General features: G+C 46.7%; 1 long non-coding RNA gene across 26 annotated transcripts in view; it reads right to left on the bottom strand.

Moving 5' to 3' along the window:
• LOC123749476 (uncharacterized) overlaps positions 1 to 13791 on the bottom strand; it is a 43886-nt gene that overhangs the window by 8088 nt on the left and 22007 nt on the right. For 13 of the 26 annotated variants that reach the window (XR_011224149.1, XR_011224148.1, XR_011224132.1 and 10 more), the window contains one exon: positions 7666 to 7875. The exons of 12 other annotated variants lie outside the window; for them this stretch is intronic. This is a non-coding gene — a long non-coding RNA (uncharacterized lncRNA). Of the gene's footprint in view, positions 1 to 6158; positions 6238 to 6617; positions 6747 to 6887; positions 7876 to 13791 lie in introns of those variants that run through there. One more of the 26 variants, XR_011224129.1, reaches the window with a different exon arrangement.

The raw sequence follows: 13791 nt of genomic DNA, 5'->3' as shown, positions 1-13791 counted from the left end.
TGAGGAATGGATAACCGGGTAAAAGTCGGAATACGCAATGCCTTTACGAGAGATGGGACAAGAGCGGACAGCTTCCTTAGCGGCAGCATCCGCACGCTCATTTAAAGACACGCCAATATGGCTGGGAACCCAACAAAACTCAACCGACTTAAATTTACTGTGAACGAGAAACAGCCAATGCTGGATCTCGACAACTACCGGATGAACTGGATTAAAGCACCCGAGAGCCATGAGGGCACTACGAGAGTCAACCACAAAGGAAGACTGACAACGAGAAAGCAGGAGACGAAGAGCATAGAGAATAGCATAAAGTTCCGCTGTAAAGATGCTAGTCTCCGGAGGCAAGCGACACATATAAGTGCGATCAGGAAAAACAACAGAGTAGCCAACACCGTCCGCTGACTTAGACCCATCGGTGAAGACAGAAACGGAGCGGGAGTGAGAAGAAAAGTGCTCGAGGAAAAGGCGTTTTAGAACTGTAGGAGGGGTAAAAGCTTTAGTGATACGAGTCAAGGATGTACAAAACCGCGGAAGAGGGACCCTCCACGGGGGCAAAGAAGGAACAACACGAGGAGAAACATCAGAAATACGAACGGAAAGAGAATCCTGCAGGCGAGATAACCGGACAGAAAGAGGGAGGTGGTGAAGAGGAACAGGAACCGCAGGAGGGGTAAAAGTTAAAGCACGACAGACGAGAGGAAGGATGTTGCAAGGACCGCGCAAGATAGCGAAGACAGTAGCGATCACGGCGGTCCTGGAGAGACAGGAAGCCAGTGTCAACATACAAGCTAAGGACGGGAGTCGAACGAAACGCACCAGAACTGAGGCGCAACCCAGTATGGTGCAAAGCATCAAGACGGCGAAGAGTAGAAGGAGAAGCAGACGAGTAAGCAGGGCAACCATAATCGAGCTTAGACAGGACGAGAGAGGAATGTAAAGCAAGGAGAGTGCGCCTATCTGCCCCCCAAGAAGTATGGGACAAGACCCGAAGGAGGGTAAGGGACTTAGAGCACTCAACACGGAGGTAAGAGATATGGGGAGACCAAGACAAACGAGTGTCAAGGAATAACCCCAAAAGCTTCGCGGAATCTTTGTATTCAAGGGGATGACCATAAAGTGACAAAGAGGGACGAAGAACAACCCGTTTCCGCGTAAAAGTCATGGCACAAGTCTTAGAAGTAGAGAACTTGAAGCCATGACCTGTGGCCCAAGACGACACGGCATCAATCGCAAGTTGAAGCCGGCGTTGAAGGAGAGGCGAATCATCACCCTGACAACAAAGGGTAAGATCATCGACATAGAGAGCGGAGAAGACACCAGAAGGAAGAGAGGAAAGAAGACCATTGAGGGCAACCAGAAAAATAGTAGTGCTCAGAACACTACCCTGGGGCACACCTTCGTATTGCTGAAAAGAGGGAGAGAGAGCGGTACCAAGGCGCACCCGAAAGGAACGACGAGAGAGGAAGCTGCGGAGAAAGAGAGGGAGATGACCACGAAGGCCAAAAGAATGAAGTTGAGATAGGATATGATAACGCCAAGTGGTGTCGTAAGCCTTTTCTAGGTCAAAAAGGACGGCAACAACGGAGGTCTTCGCAGCAAAAGCAGTACGTATATAGACCTCCAAGTTCACCAGGACATCTGTCGTGCTGCGGCACTTGCGGAAACCAAATTGAGAAGGGGAGAGGTGGTGATGGTGTTCCAGGAACCACATCAGACGAACGTTAACCATACGTTCAAAGAGTTTGCAGACACAACTTGTGAGAGCAATAGGGCGAAAGTCCTTAGGGGAAGTACCCAGAGACCCCGGTTTGCGAACAGGGAGGACAACGGCATCGAGCCAGTCTTCAGGGACTGACGACGACTCCCAGATCCGATTATACAGACTCAGTAAATACTGAGACGTGCTCGGAGGGAGATGGCGAAGCATCTCATAATGAATACCATCGGAGCCCGCCGCCGTAGAACCGCAGAGGGCCAGGGCAGAACGAAGTTCAGAGAGAGAGAAGGGATCATTATAGGGAAGCTGAAGATGAGTGCAGAAATCTAAAGGACGAGACTCAAGGACAGGTTTACGAAGAAGGAAAGATTGGGGAAGATGAAGACCAGAGCTAACAGAAGAAAAGTGGGAACCCAGTTCGGAAGCGACCTGCAACGGGTCCGCCACAAGAGTATCATGGAGGTGAAGGACCGGTGAAACATCGGGAACGAACTTACCCGCTATCTTGCGGATACGCTTCCAGATCTGGGCCAGAGGGGTTTCGGACGTAATTGTCGAGACATAAGATGCCCAACATTCACGTTTAGCCGTACGGATGGCCCTACGGGCCACCGCACTCGCTTTCCGAAAGAAAAGAAAAGAATCGGTCGTCTGCCTACGGCGGTGCTTCTTCCAGGCTGCACGCTTACAGCGGACAGCCCGAGCACAGTCCGCATTCCACCAGGGAACGCACTTCCGTGGACCCCGAGAGGAAGAGCGAGGAATAGAGCGGAGGGCAGCGTCGAAGACAGTGTCATGAAAAAGGAGGAGAGCGCGAGAGAGGGGCAGAAGGGAGAGGTCAGAGAGAGTAGCACCGAGGGAAAATAGGGTCCAGTCCGCCTTAGCAAACTGCCACCTAGGGAAAGAGAGGGAAGGGCGAAAAGAGAAAAAGGAAACAAGGATGGGGAAATGATCACTTCCATGGAGGTCATCAAGAACCTGCCATGTGAAATCTAAGTAAAGAGAAGAAGAGCAGAGAGAAAGATCAAGACAAGAAAGGGTACGAGTTCGAGAGTCCAAATGAGTGGGCTCACCAGAATTCAGAAGAGACAGGGAAGAAGAGAGGAGAAACGGCTCAAGGAGGCGACCCCGGGTATTCGTCAGAACGTCACCCCAAAGAGAATGACGACAATTGAAGTCACCCAGCAGGAGCACAGGCTCCGGCAAGGAGTCTAGGAGGTGTTTCAAATCAGGAAGAGAGAGCGGGACACTCGGGGGGAGATAAATGGAACAAACTGTGTACCATTTCCCCACAAAGATACGAGCAGCAGAACAATGGAGAGGCGAAGGAAAAAGTAAAGGAACAAAGGGAACATCAGCCCGAATCAAGAGAGCAGAAGAATTAGAAGCCCCAGCAATGGCTGGGGGGGGGGGGGAGAGAAAGGAATAGCCACGAAAACGACCAGGACGAGCACCAAGCATCGGCTCCTGGAGACAGACACAAAGGGGCGAAAACCGCGAAACCAGAAGTTGGAGTTCGAGGAAATTGGCGTAATAACCTCGAACGTTCCATTGAAGAATGGACAACGACGAGAAGAGAAAGGACAAAAACAGAGAACAAGGAAGAAACAAAGGCGAAAGACCAACAGAGCACGTTAAAGAATATCAGGGTCGGGATCAGGGTCAGCAAAGTCAGGGTTAGGGGGCATGGGTAAACTGAGCAAAGACGGAGGGAAGGAAACGGGAGAACAGATCAGAGGTGGGCGGGCAGGGTCCGGAGGAGGAGGAGGAGGAGACAACGGAGAGGAGCAGTCAAGGACAGCAGCAGGAAGAGGGGGAGTAGAAAGAGAGGAGCGCACCCCAGCAAGAGCAGCAACCGAAAGGGAAGCAGGGGCCAAAGAAACCTCCATAGCGGGAACAGGGGGCGCAAGCACTGAAACGGGAGTGGAAGGAGCAACAGAGCCACAAGGAGGAGCTGAGGAAGAAAGCGAAGCCTTCTTACCCGCCGGGGAAGAGGAAGGAGAGGAGCCAGGCTTACGCTTCTGACTTAAAGAGACCGGTGTCCCAGCAACTACGTACCGGGCAACGGATTCCAGTGTCTCAACAGGAGAAGCCGAACGAGAGCACACACGACGGCCGTTAGGAGAGCGATGGACATCCGCCCGCACCGACAGGCGGCGGGGAGAGCCGATAGATGGAGGAAGAGAATGGGAAGGAGGATCGGAGGGGGACGAGGAAGGAGACACAGAAGACACGACAGACCGGGTAGAAGGAAGGGGAACCCCAGACAGAGGACCAGGAGGAGGATCCTTCGGGAGAGAACCCAAAGGGACAGAGGAGGGGGCAGTGGGCGCATCAGGGTCCAAGGCCTGGAAACGGTTGTGAGTCTGAGGAAGGCGGGAAGGACGAGGAGAGGAAGAGCGCAACACGCGAGCATAAGAGATATTAGCATAAGGCGGGAGCCGGCGAACCTGGCGCCTCGCCTCAGGAAAAGATAAACGCTCCCGGTGCTTCAAGTTGAGGACGGCTGCCTCAAGCTTGTAATGGACACACGCACGGGAGAAGGTAGGATGGGCCTCACCGCAGTTGAGGCAACGAGCCTGGGGAGAAGCGCACTCCGACTTAGAGTGACCTTCGCCACCACACAAAGGACAGAGAGAGACAGTCCCGGAGCAGCGGAGGGCACCATGCCCAAACCTCCAGCACTTGTTGCAGAGCCGAGGAGAAGGAATGTACTCCTGGACAGAGCACCTGGCACCAGCAAGAATGACAGAGGGTGGAAGGGTCCTACCATCAAAGGTAATCTTCACAACCCGGAGGGGTTGACGGCGACTACCACGAGGGGGACGAGTAAACGTGTCCACCTGGAGAATAGAATGGCCCTGGGCAGCGAGGATATGTCGAATATCGTCGTGGCAGTCGCGTAGGTCCCGAACACCGGTCGCAACATGGGGCGGGAGCAAAATAGTGCCAACACTGGCATTCAACTGAACGTTCTTCGAGACCCGAACGGGGGTCTCGCCAAGGCAGGATAAGGCAGCCAAGCGGGAAGCAGCATCCTGAGAAGGAGCAGCAACGACACGCGTACCGAGACGAGTGGGGTTAAAAGTAATGGAGGCATCCACGGAATCAATGAGATGTCAATGAAGGGAGAAATCGTCAGGAGGCGCAGAATCAAGAGGGAGGAGATCAAAATATTTGGCCCACGAAGCGGGACCAAACAAGGCTTGATAGGTAGCAGAACTGGAAGGAATCGAGCGAGGGCGGCCGTGACGAGAACGGCGGTGAGAACCCCCAGAGAGAGAGGGGTTAAAAGGCGCAGTAGTTACAACTAGAGAAGGAGCCGCGCCAGGGGACGAGGTAGTCACCACTGGGGGCTTGGGGCTCGACCCAACCACAGAGGAGGGAGGGGAGCCAGGGGAAGGAGTCAGAGAGGCCAAAGGAGGAGCAAGGTCGGGGCCCAATGCAGCGGAGGCTACAGAGCCCGGTCTTCCAATACGGACCGACTCGGGGGCTTGGTCGCCCACCCCACGAGCCTGAAAAGGTAAGCCAGAAGCAGCCGAAACAGGGGTTATCATCTTGACGAAATTACGAATTCACTCACGAATGTGCCCCCACACCCACCATGGAGCCACAATTAGAGGCAGGACACCCAACAAGAAGCTATCGCCGATCTTGTCGGGGCCTCCTAGGGGTGCGTCGTGAGTATACGCCCCACAAACGCCACCTTAAGAAACCGACAGTCCGTCGAGATCGGGTTCAGTGACGAAGTGGGGATTGACAATAAAAGGTTCCCCTCGCTCTCGACGTCGGGTACTGCAGTTCTACGGGTGCAAGAGTATGCCTCCTCAAGCACCCGGGCGTCAAAGTAGAAGAAGTCCAAGGGAAGAACCAGAACGAGCAAAAGGTCGGCAGGAAACGGCAAGCAGATAGGAGAAGAGGGGGGAGAAAAACGAAACAGAAGGAAAAGGAAAAGATGCCCAGCAGAATTGGAGAGGACGGCAGCAGGAGCACAAGGCTAGAAAAGGACAGAGGACTGTCCCAAGGAGCATCACACTCCGGCAGCCGCCCACTAAGCCCCCAGACGGCGACAACGAGCTGAGCGGGGAGGGGGAACGGATACAGTAATTGACGGTATTTCTGAGGTTGCAACAAAACCTGCTCAGATTGGGGACTTGTTTATTTTATAATGTTATATAATAATTTAGTATATAAATTATTTATTTTTATTATATATTCATAAAATAGTATAATAAGCAATTATTGGGATTTAATCAAATAGCTAATTAGGATGAATGATAAATTTTTGGATTAGTCCATAGTCCATAACAAAGTATTAAATAATTTGAAGGAATATTCCTTATTTATAATGTTTAATTCAATTACAATTATTAACTACATCTATAGGTAGTAAATGAAAGTTGATTTCATTTAAGGGGGCGATAGTTAGGGTTCATAAAAGTTGTTCTAGTGCAATGAAAATTTATTGACGTGTTACACGTGAAGAGGGCTGCAAGTGGTCCAAGTTTCAGCATCGCAGCCTAAATAGAGAGGGAGAAAAAAAAAATAAACTTTTTTTAACCATTTTTTTACATGTTTTAAAGTTGATATAACAAATACAAATATCAACTGATATTATTTCTATGATACTCAGCTATCACAATACTATATAATAAAGGTTGTCTAGTGGCATTATTATCCCAAACCTATTTAGTGCAATAATACAAATTTTCAAAGTTCACCCAAAAAATTATGCAACAAAATGATGTTTATAAATATATATAAAATCAATAAATGATCTTAGGGGAAATATATAACTTGAGTTTTTAGAGGCACAGACTCTACATATAATGTGCAAGTTCCATGTAAATTGAATAATAAATAAAAAAGTTATTCAACCATATAGTTGCAAATTAGTTACCTGTAAAAAATGAAGGTCAAAGTTCAGCCACCTTTGGCTGAGGTTGATGAACTACCAATTTCAATCAAAATTACCACCCTTGTAAATTGGCATTCCTTCAGTAAGGTGTGTAAGTTCCATGAAGATTGCCTGATAAAAAAAAAAAAAAAAATTATTAAAAAAAAAAAATAAAAAAAAAAAAATAAAAAAAAATAAAAAAAAAGACAGCAGCTTTATATTTACAATTATTTATGATATAGTATCAAGATATAAAACATAATACATACTAACCTAATATAATTGGTCTGAAATATGCAACATCTTGCAACATCAAGAGGGAGAACGTCTTGAGTTGCAGGTCTAAGATCTTGAGTGGCAGGTGCCGCAGGTGGTGTGGCAGGTGCCGCAGGTGGTGTGGCATGTGCAGCAGGAGGTGTGGCAGGTGCCACAGAGGTGTGGCAGGTGCCACAGGAGGTGTGGGTGCCTGGGTGTGAGGCGAGGTAGTGTGTTGTGGGGGCGGGAGGCTGCCCTCTCTCTTCACTCAAGGGAACTCTTGTTTTGCCTCAGTGTGGCTTTACGCTCCTTCTTTACTTGGCTAACGCGTAGAGCTCTTGCCTTTAGAGCTTTCTTCTTGTCCGATACTATATCCATTGTGCAGTATATGCAAGAAAATACGATCTGTGCGAGCGCGTCAGGCATGCGACCGCCGGCACAGACACTGAGAGGGTGACTAAGCCAGAGTAATCGGATTATAGCCCCTCCCTCTCACAGAAGACAGTTGCCAGCGAGTGTGTTTATAATTTGTATATGCATAACAAGATATTCTCCACTCTATTGCGAAATACTAGACGCTTACAACGTATGACGCATCACCCTACGGCGCACCCGAGCCGCGAGGACCAGATTTCGGGCAATTGCGGCTGGAAAATTTGCTCTAATTACGTTATTTATTATCATAACATTAAACGGTTTGCACCACGGTGTTGCCAGAACGTTGTAGTATTTTTATAAATTTTTCGTGTTTGGCCGAATTTTTTCGGCCAAACAATTATAACGCCACCTTAATTACAATTCATGGGAATATCTCTTAGCTATCTCCAGGGTTATCACTTTGGGGGTTCCGCCGGAGCATCCCCAATCCCGAAGCCCCAACGCGGCGGCTGCCCGCTGTAACTAAGTGTGTGTGTCTCGACCTCATGGCTGCAGTAGTCTGCCCTCGGGCTCCATCCCTTTTCCTTGTTCATCAATGGTGTACCTTGTGCGCCTTCCCTAGTCGGTCCTGGAAGTATCAAGGCAGTAAGGCTGGGCAGAAACGGCCACGCAGTATGAACGTCACAGGCAAGGAACCTACTCCTTAAGGGAACTCCTGGAATTACTTTAAGAGGAGGGAGACATTTCCCGAAGCGAACTGGCCAAGTCTCATTAATGGATAAACCCACGGTGATACCCTGCAGAAACTTGGAAAACTAACACTGCCACAGGGAATACGACTGACTACAGGGGAAAGGAACAGAAAAAGATATTCTAGGAAACTAGTCTGTACGAAGTAAGGTAACTACCCAACCGAGCAGAACTTTTGCGGGAAAACCCAGACAAGTAAGAAAAGGTTGGGGAAACCAGTTACCGTTTCTGGGTCAAGGGCACAAGTTAATCCAGGGAGAGGGATCTAGCAACTAATAATTCATTTCATAATAATCAAATACAATAATATATAAATAGAACAGGCCAACATATTCAATATTTATATGACCACTATGTTTATAATATCAATTCAATATATATATAAAACCATAAATCAATTATAAGACACAGGTCTTAAGGCATAACTGCAACATGCTTGCGTCCAGAGTTAAAAGAATTATAAGGATGGTAACCCAGTCCGTTACAGTCATCTCCATTGTATGTTGGCATCCGAAAGCATGGTAACAGCTGAATAGTTAGCCTAAGAAACTGCCTTAAGAGGCGTAAATGAGTTTAGTCTGAGTGTCAATGAGCATTCTGGGAGCAGCAGTACCCCAAGAACCTCAAGATCTGGGGATCTGAGGATAACAGAAATGGACACCACGAAGGCTAGGGATCCGTAAATGTTATATATTTATTTTCATTATTATACTACAATAACATAAATAAGGACGAAATTAGTAAACCAACTCTAAAACTCATAATAAATTAATACGGACCAGATGGAAAAAACAATATCATGACAGTACTATAAATTAGTATACCAACCAATGAATATATACATACACGCACACACATCCACAAGCAATAAATACTACCTTACAAATATCACGAACTTTTCACTAAGAAACTGTAAAAGACAGATAAGCACTAGAAGGATAGGGAAAAGCACAAAATACTCATGCCAAACTACTACCTCGCAGGACCATTAGCCCGCTAACAGGGCGGGCCCGCCCAGCTAAGGGCTCCACAGGGGTCCCGGCTAAGGGCGTAACGGACTGCCCAAGCTAATGGGCCTAGTACGGGGCAGACCGAGGGCATGGCGAAAAATGCCAGAGAAAACGATAACAAGTCAAACACAGGGAGGGTACAAGTAACGCGACTAAAACACGGACCTAATAATAAAATTTTTTAATTAGTACTATGATACAGTAGGAACTGTATAAATACATAAATAACTAAATGTCCCACACTGGGGAGGACGAAGTAAGCAGGCAAACCCTAACCTTAACAAACAATAACGTAGCATGCACAACACGAACACTAGTGGTCAACAAGGGCAAAATAAGGGCTTAAACTACACTTGCAAAATGTAAACTGTAAAATCCTGCATCTGAACATCACCTGGAACACCTCCAGCTGGACATTGCCAACTGGTGCATCAACATCTGCAAAACATACATAAATACTGGCAACTGCCCACCACGGAAAACTTCGGTTATAAGTACAAGTCCAACTGCAAGACAATTACGGACCATATACAACATGGGAGCCAACAAGGGAATGGACACTATCTTCGCCCGCTGCCGAAGATACAAAATTAGCGGCAACGGGCCAAGGGGGAAACTGCAGCAGTAAGGGAACTGCGACTCAAAAACATATTCAAGCAATATTTGGCCCATATTCTAACTCTTTAGAGAAAACAGGATTAATGCATGAGCCTGAAATAAATTACAATCAAATACAATAAACTGAAAGGAGTGCTAATAGGCACAACGTCGGCTGGAACGCTTCTGCTGGAACTTCGGGGGCTGGCGAGTCGGCAGCTGGACCCTTGGGAGCTGGAACGCAGTACGATGGCCATTATCAGTTGGGACCGCTTCATCAGGAACAACTTCAGCCGTAGCATGGGAGCTGGTCCAACAACCGATGATACGCCACCAGCTGGACCATGTTCCACCTGAACAGCAGCAAGCTGGGACAGCAACAGCTGTATCCACAGCAGCTACAACACCGACTGCCGGGAATGTCAGCAGCCGGAACACCAACAGCTGCAGCAGCTGGACACCAAAATTGAGCAACAACGTAGGAAGAGTGCCGGCTCCGACGCTAGGGCAGACATCTGGACCACCTGCAACAGACAAAACCGAGCATCGGCCGCTAGAAGACAGTGACACGTCGCAGGAACAACATCGCCCGGACATCAACCCCTGAACGAAGGCACCTAAGACGTCGGTGGGTGTGAAAACCTTCCCACATACACCGGGCAGAAAAAATGTCTGGATAAACAAGCGAGCCTGCAGATTCTTTCGGGCTATGTCGGAAAATCCGACACCATTTAATATCATACAGACAGATAATAATTGCTGCTGTATTACCAACAAGTTACCCATAGAAAACGTAACTTGTAGTGGAATTACCGTCTATAGAAAACGGGATATCACCACATACTATTATATTCTCCACCTATTATGGTGGGAATTATTCTTAAATACCTTACTCTTTGGACTTTACCATTATAAAACCATCTTATATAAATTAACTTAATTATCAATATTAAAGTAGAGTAAATGTGACCCTTCTGTCACTTTCTGAAATCTGGACAATGTAAGCCAGGCGTCAGGGAGGAAGGAGGGCACCCATTGTTGAGACTAGACCAGAGGCTCACACGGCAGCAAATTCGCCTCCTGTTAATTTTACTTTGACGTAGTGTTATAGAAACCAAAGGTGTACCATCTCCAACACGCTGTCATCAAGTTAACTGTTCTTTCCGAAACTCATTAGTGGCCATTAATGTCATTGGGTAGGGTTAGCTGGTTAGAGCACGAGATAGCCTCAAACTAAAGGTAATTAAGCTAGGTCTTCATTGTTCCATGTACAGTTTTCTTTGAAATACTTGTCATATATAGGATTCTGGCTTTACAGCTAGCGCCCTTTTGACAGGTCAAGACGAGGAACAGTAAGACTTTCTGCACCAGTTACTGGGTGATGGAATCTACCTCAAAGAGGATAATTTGGTGTCTACACCCTAGTTATACCTGGTGGACTAACCTGCTGTACTATAAGATAAGGAACCTTTTCAATGTATGTAGTTAATACTGTAGTTTGATTGGCTGCATATATAAATTAATTTAATATAAACACCCCTAATGTGTAGAGGATCGATTTGTGACATTATGAGATTATTGCAGAAACACAGTCCACTAATCATTATACAAATTGCTATCGAAGTATATAAATTAACGTCAATATAAATTCATATAAATTCAATAAATATAAATCTCACAGGTCGGTTCCCACAGCCTACACCGGGCATACAAAACAACTGGAAACGTTTACTGGTACTGGTAAACGAAACTGGCACTGTCTACCTGTCAGTACTTAATGACAAATTCAAGAAAACAAGTATAAAGCTAAAACGGTAACTAAAATGACATGCACTTAAGCAATGCATAACTAGCAATAAATTGCTGAAGGAACTAATCATAATACGAGTCCAAGATAAACTTAAAGGGAGAGGCGTGAAGCCCGAAGACAGCGTCTACTACATCCTAGCCGACTTTAGGTGAAGCAGAAGTTAAACAAACATTGAGAAACCAGTAAAGTAAAAACATGCAGCAAGAGACATGTAAAATGCTGGAAATTTCCAGACGAAACTAAACGTAAATGCAGGGGCCAGAATAAACTTGAGGCAAGGGCCCGATCCCTCCAACTATCCATCCTACCTGACTTTTTAAGTTATTATGTAAGCAAACCAGAAGTTAAACAAACAAATGTAAAACCAGCAAACAAACATGCAGCTTGACACTCCATCAAATTCATTAATAAATTAAGCAAAATTATGGAAAATACAACTCCATGAAAACTTAAACCTAGAGGCCGGAGGCCTGTGACACAGCAGCTAGCCTAATCTACCAGACTTTACCTAATAACTTAAAACCGATAAGCAAAATGACATTTTTGTTTATAAACAACTAATAAACACACAGGCAGCAAGACGCTGCATAATTTGCGGGAATAGTTACCTCATGTAACTAAACGTAAATGCAGGGCCAGTAAACTTAAAGCAAGAGACAAGGGGGGGGGGCCTACTCCGCGCCTATCACACCCTAGCCGAGTTACTTGATAACTTAATGGCAAACAATACTTAAACAATCACAATTGCAAAACAAGTAAGAGTAAATAACGTGCACCTTGACCCGCATAAATTGCAGTAATACATTGAGGTAAATTAATGGTACGCAATACAAACAATCTTAAAGTCAAAGGCATGAGGCTTGCAACTCAGGAAATACCACAACCTTGGTTACTTAATAAATAACTCAATACAATAACCCAGAGTTTTTGTCAGTTAATAAAACATGCACGGGGCAAGGCATAAATTGTATTAATAACATGCAGAGAGAAGCAAGTAATAATTATCAAAAGCCACCAAACCGGGAAGGCTATGTAGCACCATCAAATGCGCAAAATAATCAGAGGGCGCTAAATATCACCAACGATCCCAATACGAGAACAAACACGCATAAGGCGAACGATATCAAAACTATCACAGTCACCAAGAATTCTATCGAGGGACAGGTGACCGCGAGGGACGGTCGGAAAGCAAGACGCACGCTCGTCCTGGAAGTCAGGACATTCAAGAAGGACATGCCCGACCGTAAGAGGGACAATGCAACTACGACAATAACGAGCACGGCGGCGCTCCATCAAGTGACCATAGGTTAAGCTAGTATGGCCAATACAAAACCTCGCAACAGCTCTTTCCCATCGCAACTTACGGTGGTAGGAGGACCGCCACGACCAAACAACATTTAACACTACGTACTTTATTAACACTAACAGACGATTAGCAACCCGGCCAACGGGTAAGGACGGAGGAATGGATAACCCAGTAAAAGTCGGAATATCGAATACCTTGACGACAGATGAGACAAGAGCGGACAGCTTCCTTGGCGGAACCATCCGCACGCTCATTTCAAGACACCAATATAGCTGGGAACCAAACAAAACTCAACCGACTTCAATTTACTGTGAACGAGAAACACCAAATGCTGGATCTCGACAACAACTGGATGAGCCGGATTAAAGGACACGAGAGCCATCACGGCACTACGAGAGTCAACAACAACTACAAAGGAAGACTGACAACGAGAAACCACGAGACGAAAAGCACACACAATACCATACAGCTCTGCTGTAAAGATGATAGTCTCCGGAGGTAAACGACACATAAGTGCGATCAGGAAAAACAACATTACCAAACACCATCCAAAGACTTACACCCATCGGTGAAGACAGACACTGAGGGGGAGTGAGAAGAAAAGTGCTCAAGGAAAACACGTTTTAGAACCGTAGGAAGGGTAAAACCTTTAGTGATGGTGGTCAAGGATGCACAAAACCCTGGAAGAGGCACTCTCCACGGGGGCAAAGAAGGAATACCAGGAGAAACATTACAAATACGAACGGAAAGAATCCTGTACGCGATATAACCGGACATAAAAAGGCAGGTGGTGAAGAGCAACACCAACCGCACGAGGGCTCAAACTTAAAGCACCACAGAGGCGAGAGGAACGATGTTGTAACGATCAAACAACATAGCGAACACAGTAGCCATCACGCCGGTCCTGGAGACACGAAGCCAGTCTCAACATACAACCTAACGACGGGTGTCGAACGAAAGCCACCACAACTGAGGCGCAACCCAGTATGGTGCAAACCAAGACGGCGAAGAATAAGTAGCCCAACCATAATCGAGCTTACACAGGACAACAGAAAGGAGCAAGGAGTGCAC

This window comes from Procambarus clarkii, chromosome 70, assembly GCF_040958095.1.
Source record: "Procambarus clarkii isolate CNS0578487 chromosome 70, FALCON_Pclarkii_2.0, whole genome shotgun sequence".
In the NCBI taxonomy this organism is placed as follows: domain Eukaryota; kingdom Metazoa; phylum Arthropoda; class Malacostraca; order Decapoda; family Cambaridae; genus Procambarus; species Procambarus clarkii.
The sequence above is the reverse complement of the archived record's forward strand: the minus strand, read 5'-3'. Positions and strand labels throughout refer to the sequence as shown.